General features: G+C 45.3%; 1 long non-coding RNA gene across 1 annotated transcript; it reads left to right on the plus strand.

The window, feature by feature from the left end:
• Positions 1–408: 408 nt before the first annotated feature.
• Positions 409–4,477, plus strand: LOC144603380 (uncharacterized). The gene is made up of 3 exons (XR_013548617.1): positions 409–421; positions 1,251–1,306; positions 3,955–4,477. It is a non-coding gene; the product is annotated as an uncharacterized LOC144603380 (long non-coding RNA).
• Positions 4,478–12,458: the final 7,981 nt, after the last annotated feature.

A 12,458-nucleotide genomic window follows, 5' to 3' on the forward strand; every position in this document is an offset into this window, starting at 1 on the left:
TAGTGTTCCAGCCTCTGTACTTGAACTGTGAAGGAAACATAGAGATAGTAGTATAAAACAGGAACAGGTCATTCAGCCCATCTATTTTAGTTTAGTTTAGAGATACAGCACAGAAGCATGCCCTTCAGTTTACTGGGTCTATGTTGACTCATAGATCATGTTAGTTCTATGTTATCCCACTTTCACATCCTTTCCTTAACACTGAGGCCAATTTTATTTTTACAGAGGTCAATTAACCTACAAACCTGCTTGTTTTTAGGATGTGGGAGGAAACTGGAGCACCTGGAGGAAACCCAAGGCACAGTGAGAATGTGCAAACTGCACATGACAGCACCACCCGAAGTTAGGATCGAACCAGTATCTCTGGCGCTATGAGGCAGCAACTCTACCATTGCGCCGCCCAGTTCATGCCGACCATCAAGTACCCATCTGCACAAATTTGATTTTTCCTCATGCATCGCTATTGGTTCCCGTGCTACCCCCCCCCCCCCCCCCCCCAACCTCCCTGTCTACACACACACACAAAACACAATTTTGGGATGGGGAACAAAAAAGAAGCTCCTGGAAGAAACTCACTCGGTCACAGGGAGAATGTGCAAATTCCACACAGACAGCACCTGAGGTCAGGATTGAGGAAGGATATTCTTGCTATTGAGGGCGTGCAGCGTAGGTTTACTAGGTTAATTCCAGGAATGGTGGGACTGTCATATGTTGAAAGACTGGAGTGGCTAGGCTTGTATAAACTGGAATTTAGAAAGATGAGAGGGGATCTTATCGAAACATATAAGATTATTAAGGGGTTGGACACGTTAGAGGCAGGAAACATGTTCCCAATGTTGGGGGAGTCCAGAACCAGGGGCCACAGTTTACGAATAAGAGGTAGAACAGAGATGAGGAAAACCCTTTTCAATCAGAGAGTTGTAATTCTCTGAATGCATTCAAGAGAGAGCTAGATAGAGCTCTTAAGGATAGCGGAGTCAGGGGTGTATGGGGAGAAGGCAGGAATGGGGTACTGATTGAGAATGATCAGCCATGATCACATTGAATGGTGGTGCTGGCTCGAAGGGCCGAATGGCCTACTCCTGCACCTGTTGTCTATTGTCTATTGATCACTGGTTTCTGGAACTGTGTTTCTGCTAACCGTTACACCACTGCGCCACTGACGTCTTCACTGTGTTGCTTAGATTGGTAAATGTGAAATGTTTAAGCTAAATGCTACCAGTAAAATGTTTTCTTTCACCCTACCCTAGTAACATCCATTGCTTGTGTGCTCTCAACAAGATCTGCTACCTTGAAGCAAGACAAGGTATGTTCATCCTTCCCCCATGGGCTCACATGCACTTTTAGCACAAGCCTAGGTTACCTCTGTATCCTGCCATCCTGACCCTAGTCCATACTCACATTGCAGCATGGAAGGATGACATTTGTCCCATCAAGTTTGTATCAGTTCACAACTGCATTAAAGACATCACTTGTTCTATACTCCAGGAAATGTGACTTTATACACTTACATTTCAGTGGGCTGGAGGTGGATTTGCTTGCACATTGATTTGCCAACATTGCTGGTTTCTCCAACATGCAGACTGCCATATGAAGGCCAGGCATGCTTCCCTGGATATCCCCAGGCTCCTCCTGAATAGAAAGTTTGTTTACCCTTCAAGTCGTCATTGAACACAACCAAACTTCTCTCACAGTCAATTACATTTTTATTAGATAGACACAAAATGCTGGAGTAACTCAGCGGGACAGGCAGCATCTCTGGCAGAGATTAGGCAGAGGTTCACTTGCCCCTCCTCCAACCTCATCTACTGTATCCATTGTTCAAGATGTGGACTCTTATACATCGGCGAGACCAAATACCGACTGGGTGATCGTTTTGCGTAACCCCTTCGTTTAGTCCACGTGAATCAACCTGATCTCCCGGTTGCTGGACACTTTAATTTTCCATCCCATTTCTACATAGACATTTCTGTCCTCGGTCTCCTCCATTGTCAGGGTGAGGCTAAACGCAAATTGGAGGAACAGCATCTCATATTTCGCTTGGGCAGTTTACAGCCCAGTGGTATGATTATTGATTTCTCTCACTTCAGGTAGCCCCGGCATTCCCTCTCACTCTATCCCTCCCCCACACAAGTCGCACTAGCTTCTCATTTTCACCCTACAAACAGCTTACAATGGCCTGTTTCCTTTATCATTATTACTTTTTTGCATATCTTTCATTCATTGTTCTTTATCTTTCCACAACACCGTCTATATCTCTTGTTTCCCTTTTCCCTAACCAGTCTGAAGAAGGGTCTCGACCTGAAACGTCACCCATTCCTTTTCTCCAGAGATCCTGCCTGTCCCGCTGAGTTACTCCAGCTTTTTGTGTCTATCTTTGGTTTAAACCAGAATCTGCAGTTCCTTCTTACACATCTTTGAAAAGAAGGAATGGGCGATGTTTCGGGTCAAGACCCTTCTACATTTTTCTTAGAAATTTACTTGATCCCTTCAGGTGTTGTTGATTCTTTTGGTGAACAGCACTGTCTGGAGAAATGGAGCTCGGCTACAAGTATTGTAAGTGATGTGTCTTTAATGCAGTTGTAAACTGGTACAAACTTGATGGGCCAAATGGCATCCTTCCAATACAACACAATACAATATATTTTATTGTACAAGTACAGCATTCCATGCTGTAATATGAGTATAGACCAGGGTATAGGCGTAACCTAGGCTGGTTACCCAGTTTCTGACACATGCACAGGTGTGTGACCCACACCATGTAGTTCAGCACTAGGGAGGCAATGAGATTTCCATGCTCGAGATAGGAGAATCTATCTTTATACGCACTCTATACACCTATTAATATGCTGTATCTCTAAACTAAACTAAACTAAACTAAACTAAACTAAACTAAACTAAATTAAACTAAACTAAACTAAACTAAACTAAAGTCTGGAGCCGTAATCTGGCAATGGCAGAATTACACAGCAGTCCTGGGAGCAGTGTTGCACTTGGGTGATATGGAGCAGCCACAACAAAATCTATGACACGTAAATTGCACATTTAACTGACGATGTAGGTGCTCCTGCCACCCTCTGGGTGAAAACATCTATTCCTCTTCTCTACTTCAATCCTGCTACCAAAGGTCCCGGTGAGCACCGCGGCAACGCAGTTGGAAAGCTGCCGGTGAGCGCCGCAGAGCTGTTCAAGAGAGGAACTGGCCGCGGACAGTTGTGGACAGGCCTGCGCGAGTACCGGGGTTGGCCGAGGCCGGGCCACGTGAGTCCTGGCGCCGGACGAAGATGCACCGCTGAGAACAAAAAGGGACCCGGTGTGGGGCTGCTGCTGAGACAACAAAGAGGCACCCGGTGTGAGGAGGCCGCTGAGAGAACAAAGAGGGAGGGGGAGGGCGAGAGAACAAAGAGGTTCCCGGAGTGGAGGCCCCCCGAAAGAACAAAGAGGGAGCCGATGGGTGGGGCGGGTGCACCAAGAACAAAGAGGGATCATCGGGACTATAATGAATACCTTTGTAATGTTGTTGGCACCTTATATGTGGTGACTCTTTGCATACTTTGTGTTTTGTATGCAAAACAAAGGATTTCACTGTACCTAGATAGCTAGGATATAGATCCATCCTCTTTGTCCAGGCCTCCAGAATTTTACATACCTCATTTAAATATCTCCTCTGCTCCAAAATAAATAATCTTACCTTTTCCAGGGAGAAGTGAGGTTGTTTACTTTGGAACGATTTTGCAGGCCCTTGTAAATTTTCTTAGTTAGGCATTCCTTAATGTTTGAAAGTATTTCTCAACAACTAATTATTCTTTTCTGACATAGTGGCATTTGAATTTAAAATGCATCCAATTTGCCATCTTAATAAGTTAGAGATGAATATATATTAATTGTATAAAATTGGCGCAATTTCTTACATTCAAAATCAATGGCTTTATTTACCGCTGACATTTTTATCAGCAGGTCAGCGGTGGAAAGAGTTATTAGCAGCTTCAAATTCCTGGATGTTAACACCTCAGATGGCCTGTCCTGGGGCAAGCACATAGACATTTTCACAAAGAAGGCATACTTCTACATTCTTAGAAGTTCAAAGAGATTGAGCTTATTACCGAATGCTCGAACAAACATCTGCAGATATACTGTAGAAAGTCACCTGGCTGGTTGTATTATGGCCTGGTACGGCAATTCTAATGCTCAAGAACACAAGCAGCAGCAGAGAGTGGTGGATTCAACCTGGTCCATCAGGGGCTCACCACCGAAAGCATGGACATGAGGCACTGCCTATAGAAGGGGGCATCTATTATGAAGGATCCCCATTGTGCCCTCTTTCTGCCACCTTCTGGCAGGAGGTAGAGACGTTTGAAGTGCCACACTGCCAAGTTCAGGAACAGCTACTTTCCTGTAACTGTCAGGTTCCTGAATCAACCTGCACAACCCTTATCCCACCTCAGTAATGGAACAGTTCAGACCATCAATTTCACCACTATGGACTTGTTTACTAATTGTGCATTTTCGTACTAATGTATTTTAAAAGAAAACTCTTCCTTTTCACTGCCTTAAAAATTTATGTATGATTTATGTGTTATTAGTTTAGTTTCATTTATTATTATCACGGGTACTGAGATACAGTGAAAAGCTTTTGTTTGCGTGCGATCCAGTCAAAGGAAAGACTATACATGATTAAAATCAAACCGTCCACAGCGCACTGGTAAAGTATAAAGGGTACAACATTTAGTGCAGGATTATGTCTGATAAAGTCTGATGTTGTGTGTGCCCGTGATGTTGCTGCAAGCTAGATTTTCATTGTTCCTGTATCAATAGACAATAGGTGCAGGAGTAGGCCATTCAGCCCTTCGAGCCAGCACCACCATTCAATGTGATCATGGCTGATCAGTCTCAATCAGTACCCCGTTCCTGCCTTCTCCCCATACCCCCTGGCTCTGCTATCCTTAAGAGCTCTATCTAGCTCTCTCTTGAAAGCATTCAGAGAATTGGCCTCCACTGCCTTCTGAGGCAGAGAGTTCCACAGATTTACAACTCTCTGACTGAAAAAGTTTTTCCTCATCTCCTTTCTAAATGGCCTACCCCTTATTCTTAAACTGTGGCCCCTGGTTCTGGACTCCCCCAACATTGGGAACATGTTTCCTGCCTCTAACGTGTCCAACCCCTTAATAATCTTATATGCTTCAATAAGATCCCCTCTCATCCTTCTAAATTCCAGTGTATGCAAGCCTAGTCGCTCCAGTGTTTCAACATACGACAGTCCCGCCATTCCGTGAATTAACCTAGTATCATCGCATATTTGTGCATCTGACAATAAACCTGACTCAACTTGACTTGATTTGAATAACACAGCTCTGATTTGGAAATAAAAACGCTCTGGTCTGGAAGTATATTGTCAAATCATGTGATAACAGTAGTTTTCTTTGCATAGACACAGCATGACATCCTCCCAGCTACAAGTCTGAATACACTCCTCCCTTGTCGGAGTGATGCTATTTCATGAACAATATTTACAAGTCATCCCTCTCTCTGGTTTTGCATTTTACCTCTCCTTTTCTTTCCTTATCTGACACATTTTGGCTTATTTGCACCTCTCGCCTTTAACACTACTACACCCATCTGGTCCACCTATTTGTCCTGCCCCGCACTGCTCTTTTCTAGCTTTCTCCCCGCTATTCTATCAGTCTGAAAAAGGGTCTCGACCCAAAATGCCGGCTGTCCATTTCCCTCCACAGAAGCTGCTTTGACCCACTGAGTTCCTCCAAACTTTTTTTTCGTTAAGATTCCAGCATCTGCAGTCTCTTGTGTCTCCATTTATAAATGATTGTTGAGTACAAGAGTTGGGACATCATGTTACAGCTGTACAAGACATTGAAAAGGCTACTTTTGGAATACTGTGTACAATTCTGGTCACCCTACAAGAAGAAGAATGTCATTAATCTGCAAAGGGTACCAGAAGAGATTTACAAGGATGGGAGGGGTTGAGTTGTAAAGAAAATGAAAACTGGATAGGCTGGGCCTTATTTTCCCAAAGTATAGAAAGCTGAGGTATGACCAAATAGAGGTTTATAAACTCATGAGGTGCATAGATAACGTGAATAGCCGCATTTTCTTCAGGGCAGGGGAGTCTAAAGCCAGAGGACATAGGTTTGAGGTCATAGTCATAGAGTGAAACAGTGTGGAAACAGGCCCTTCAGCCCAACATGCCCACACCGGCCAACATTTCCCAGCTACACCAGTCCCACCTGTTTGCATTTCGTCCATATCCCTCCAAACCTGTCCTATCCATGCACCTATCCAACTGTTTCTTAAACATTGGGATAGTCCCAGCCTCAACTACCTCCTCTGGCAGCTTGTTCCATTCATCCACCACCGTTTGTGTGAAAAAGTTACCCCTCAGATAACTATCAAATCTTTTCCCATTCACCGTAAACCTATGTCCTTTGGTCCTTGATTCACCTACCCTGCGCAAGGGACTCTCTACATCTGCCTGATCTATTCCTCTCATGATTTTATACAGCCTCGCATCCTCCTTATACACCTCTATAAGATCACCCCTCGTCCTCCAATCTTGTTTTTTGCTCAAGATTACGCATCTGCAGTCTCTTGTGTCTTCATATAAATAATTGTTGAGTACAAGAGTTGGGACATCATGTTACAGCTGTACAAGACAATGGAAAGGTGAGAGCAAAAAATTTACAGGCAACCTGAGGGGCAATTTTTCACACAGAGGATGGGAGGTGCATAGAAGTAGGTGCCGGAGAAAGTTGTAAAGGCAGGTGTAATTGTGATATTTAAAAGGCACTTGGACAGGTACGTGGAGAGCAAACATTGTAGGGATATGGGGTCGGTGCCAGCGAGTGGGACTAGCTCAAATGGGCAATTGAGTGGGGAAAATGCTAGAGTCAGTTATTAAAGATGTGATAGCATCACATTTGGAAAGTGGTGAAATCATCGGACAAAGTCAGCATGGATTTACCAAAGGCAAATCATGTCTGACGAATCTTATAGAATTTTTCGAGGATATAACTAGTAGAGTGGATAAGGGAGAACCAGTCGATGTGTTATATCTGGACTTTCAGAAGGCCTTCGACAAGGTCCCACATAGGAGATTGGTGTACAAACTTAAAGCACACGGTATTGAGGGTTCAGTGTTGAGGTGGATAGAAAATTGGTTGGCGGACAGGAAGCAAAGAGTAGGAATAAACGGGTCCTTTTTGGAATGGCTGGCAGTGACTAGTGGGGTCACAGAGTTGAATTGAATGCAACATCTCTAAGTTTGCGGATGACACGAAGCTGGGTGGCAGTGTTAGCTGCGAGGAGGATGCTAGGAGGCTGCAGAGTGACTTGGATAGATAGGCGAGTGGGCAAATGCATGGCAGATGCAATATAATGTGGATAAATGTGTGGTTATCCACTTTGGCGGCAAGAACAGGAAAGCAGAGTATTACCTGAATGGTGACCGATTGGGAGAAGGGGAGATGCAACGTGACCTGGGTGTCATGGTGCACCAGTCATTGAAAGCAAGCATGCAGGTGCAGCAGGCAGTGAAGAAAGCGAATGGTATGTTGGCATTCATAGCAAGAGGATTTGAGTTTAGGAGCAGGGAGGTTCTGCTGCAGTTGTACAGGGCCTTGGTGAGACCGCACCTGGAGTATTGTGTGCAGTTTTGGTCTCCTAACCTGAGGAAAGATGTTCTTGCCTTAGAGGGAGTACAGAGAAGGTTCACCAGATTGATCCCTGGGATGGCGGGACTTTCATATGAGGAAAGACTGGATAGACTGGGCTTGTACTCGCTGGAATTTAGAAGACTGAGGGGGGATCTTATAGAAACATATACAATTCTTAAGGGGTTGGAGAGGCTAGATGCGGGAAGATTGTTCCCGATGTTGGGGAGTCCAGAACCAGGGGTCACAGCTTAAGGATAAGAGGGAAGTCTTTTAGGACCGAGATGAGAAAACATTTCTTCACACAGAGAGTGGTGAGTCTGTGGAATTCTCTGCCACAGAAGGTAGTTGAGGCCAGTTCATTGGCTATATTTAAGAGGGAGTTAGATGTGGCCCTTTTTGCTAAAGGGATCAGGGGGTATGGAGAGAAGGCAGGTACAGGCTACTGAGCTGGATGATCAGCCATGATCATATTGAATGGCGGTGCAGGCTCGAAGGGCCGAATGGCCTACTCCTGCACCTATTTTCTATGTTTCTATGTTTCTATGGGTCGGCATGGACAGGTTGGGCTAATGAGATGTTGTCATGCTGTTCAGCCCTATGATTCTGAAAACAAACACCTCATCCCATGTTCTTTTTCTTTCAAAGCTCAGTGACATATCCTCGTGACCACACTGCGGGTGGGTTTTGGTAGCTGATGGTGCAACCCAGACCGCACAACCATCAATACCAACCTCCAGACTGAACAGCTGACAGGCTCCGACTTGGGCACGGCCTCGTCCATTCCTCTCCCTGGAGTCAATTTGAACTATCTGCCCTCACAATAGAGAGAGATATGAAACTGCGGACATTGCTCTGCTCTTGCCAATGGGAACAAGTTCACAGCTGACATCTCCCTACTCCCGTAGCAGTGAGAGGGCAACATGTGTACCGGTGTCTCTGCTCACATAGAAAATTAATCTGCTGACATGTGACATCTCCCTACTCCTGCAGAGCAGCTCACAGTGGTATCATTCCATCCATGGACGGTAGTGGACACTGCCCCCATCACGGGTACAGATCATCCCACCATTGAAGGGATCAACATGAAGTGCTACCTCAAGTATGGCAGCTAAAATCATCAAAGGCCCACAACAACATAATCCGCTCTCAGCTCACTGCTACTGTCGGGAAGAAAGTACAGGCGCCTGAGAACCGTTACCTCCAGCTTCTAGCCATCAACAGGTTTTTGCACCACACTGGACAATACTAACAACAACCCTACCTCAGCACCAAATACTATGGATAACAAATATTAAGGTGGCACAGTGGTGCAGCAGTAGAGTTGCTGCCTCACAATGCCAGCGATCCAGGTTCATTACTGACTATGGGTGCTGTCTGTAAAGAGTTTACAAGTACTCCCTGTGACCACGTCCGTTTTCTCCGGGTGCTCCAGTTTCCTCCCGCACTCCAAAGACATATAGGTTTGTAGGTTAATTGGCTTTGGTAAAATTGTAAATTTTGCTTAGTGTGTAGTATAGTGCTAGTGTATGGGTTGATCGCTGATCGGCACAGACTCAGTGGACCAAAGGGCCTGTTTCCATGCTGTATCTCTAATGTCTAGTCTATGGACTTCGTATATGTTGCACTACATGCTTCAACTTGCACTGAGATGATCTGGTTTTCCTAGTATAACCGGTAATTTATCGTACTGTTATTTATTGTATATTTATTTGTTATGTTGTGCTAGTGCGCCTTGTAAAGCTGCAGCAACTAAGAATGTAATTGTTCTGCTCCCAGTGCATATGGCATTTAAACACTCTTGACAGTAATCTACTCATGGCTGGCTTCCATTAAAGTCATTAGGGAGACACAGCACAGAAATAGGTTCTTCAGTCAACTAAATTTGCCACAACCATCAACCAACCAATTATACTAATCCTACAATAATCCCATTTTATTCTCCCACCTGATTATACCACTCAACTGTACACTCAGGGCAATGTACAGTGGCCAATCAATCGCGGGGAGGAAACAAAAGCAACCAACATATTCACAGAGAGAACGTGAAACCTCCTCTCTGACATTGCCAAAGTCACGATTGAACCTGTTTTGCTGGTGCTGTGAGGCAGCAGCTCTATGAGATGTCCCACTGTGCCATCTTCTGTACAGTTACTGATGTTGCATTTAAATGCTCCTGTAATATAGCTGTCTTTTCCTGATGCCAGAAACCAGAGCTCCTCCTGGGCCAGCCTCAGACTCCGGGGAGGATACGTTGTCGAGTGATGTCCTCCCGTGCCTCCACAGCAGCTTTTACCTGATCCAGCGGCCACTGATGGAGGGGAAGGACACAGACTGATGGAAGAGGAAGGCGAATTGCTGCAAGCTGCATGCCAATTCCTGCTTAAACTCTCTCTCTCTCTATGCATCACTGCAGCTTTATGGGGACGTCTCCCAGTCAAAAGATTCATCCAACTTTTCTCGGGAAGGGCAGAGTCGGTAGGCCCGACTCGTCCCCACATATAAAATCACCAGGTGCTGGGCATCTTTGATGATAGATGCCACCTTCTTGAGGCAGCGTCTCATGTAGACACTTTCGATTGTGGGGAGAGCTGTGCCCTTGGTGGATTGGGCTGCGTCCAGCACTCTCTGCAACCTCTTGTGTTCATGTGCATTGGAATTGCCGTACTAGGCCATGGTAGGTAGGGTGGATGGTCACAGTCCTTTTCCCAGTGTAGGAGAAACGAAAAATAGAGGGCAAAGATTTAAGATGAGAGGGACAACATTTGAAAAAGACGTGAAGATTAACTTTTTCACACAAAGAATGCTGCAGATATGGCACGAGCTGCCAGAAGAATGGGGTATATGTGGGTAAAATAACAACATTTAACACACTTAAGTGGTTACATGGACAGGAAAGGTTTGAAGGGATATGGGCCAAATGCAGACAAGTGGGACTTGCTTGTATCAACATCTTAGTCGACATGGACAAACATGGACAGTTGTGCCACAGGACAAGCTTCTGTGCTCTATGACTCGATGACTGTATGACTGTGAACTGGTTGTGCCTCCTTTGCAGTGCCCTGCCCCAGATTATGTTACATGGTGTGTAGAAAAGAACTGCAGAAGCTGGTAAAATACCGAAGACAACGTCACCCATCCTTTTTCTCCAGAGATGCTGTCTGACCCGCTGAGTTTCTCCAACACTTTGTGTCTAACTGACGTTACATGGTGTAAGGGGTTTCCTGCGCCGAGCTTTCGCCCGACCTAAGGTCCCCGTGCCTTGCTCTGGTCCCTCGACCAGGCCGCGCACACTGGTTCCCCGTGAGTGGTTCGACCCACTCACCCCCTACGGTTCTAGACACTGGACTTAGATGCAGGAGCGTTGATAGTGCAGAAAAATTCAACCAGACCAGATTTGAAGACCAGGGTTTAAACGGAAAAGGCTTTTATTGTGCGCTTGGGACTATTGTACATGAATGCTTTAACACAGTTCTATCAGACATATACTGAATTACATGAATACTTTGACTCTGAATTATAAACGCACAGTTCTATAAGACATATACTGAATTACATGAATACTTTGACTCTGAATTATAAAACGCACAGTTCTATAAGACATATACTGAATTACATGAATACTTTGACTCTGAATTATAAACGCACAGTTCTATAAGACATATACTGAATTACATGAATACTTTGACTGAATTATAAACGCACAGTTCTATAAGACATATACTCGACTGTAAGATGGGGAACGTACGACACATCGCAAAATTGGCCAACACATATTTACTTATACACCCACGTTAATTAAGCCACCTTCCCCTCTACACTAAAACTATGTCCAGGATGTGCAGGATCGGGGTACATGCTCACCATGGGGCTATTACTGGGGTCACTGGCTGTTCGTGCTGCTTCTCCGCTGTACTCCGTGAGGGTCGTGCTTGTTCCGTGAGTTTCTTCCTTCCGTTCTTCTCGGTGAGTCTCTGTTCTCCGTGCCGTTCGTTGCGTCCTCTGACTTCTGCCGTGAGACCTCTTCTGACTTCTGACTGCCGTCCCCTTCTTGCGTAAGTTCTTCTGCCTTCTGACTTGCGTGAGTTTAAAACCCAAAAGTCATGGCCAGTTATACTAATCCTGACCCGTCCTATCTCCCGCCAGATCTCGGGATCTCTTTGTTTCAAAGATAGGTTTCGAGATTTCTCTTTGATCTGCGTTATGTCCGGGGATACCGGTGATGACTAGACGGTCTGTTAATCTGTTTCTTGTTGAGAGGTGATGGGTTTAACTGGTTTCCCATCACCTGCCAGGTAGGTTTCTATGGGCTATTGTGCCCCCTTAACGGGATTAACTGTGTAGGTCGGCTTGGGGCATTGTGAGTATGCTGATGTCAGCGCCCCAGTGTCTGGACTTCGACCTGGTTTCGCGGGTTTCTGCACGGCCAATATCCATCCATTGTTCTGGCCGTGGCTTTGCAGAAACCTAGAGACTGGGCTGTGGGGTTTTTGCTTTTGTGGCTGGTCACGAGGTCCCGCGGCCACCTTGGGACCCCCTGATTGTGACATCCCTTGTTAAAAACTGACCGCAGCCTTTCTCTGCTATCAGCCCCAGTCCCGTATAAAATGTCCAAACTGCAGCTCTTTGGTTTTGTTGATTTGCAGAATGAGGGAAAACTTCTCAAATCTTACAGTGGTGTCAGGCACAAGATACATGGTGCTCTCTACATAATTCCTTACAGAACAGAATAAGGCGATTTAGCCCACTAGGTCTAGGCTGGATTACAAATTCACACCAGTTCCTTTTCCTGAC

Source organism: Rhinoraja longicauda, chromosome 20 (genome assembly GCF_053455715.1).
Source record: "Rhinoraja longicauda isolate Sanriku21f chromosome 20, sRhiLon1.1, whole genome shotgun sequence".
Taxonomy (NCBI): domain Eukaryota; kingdom Metazoa; phylum Chordata; class Chondrichthyes; order Rajiformes; family Arhynchobatidae; genus Rhinoraja; species Rhinoraja longicauda.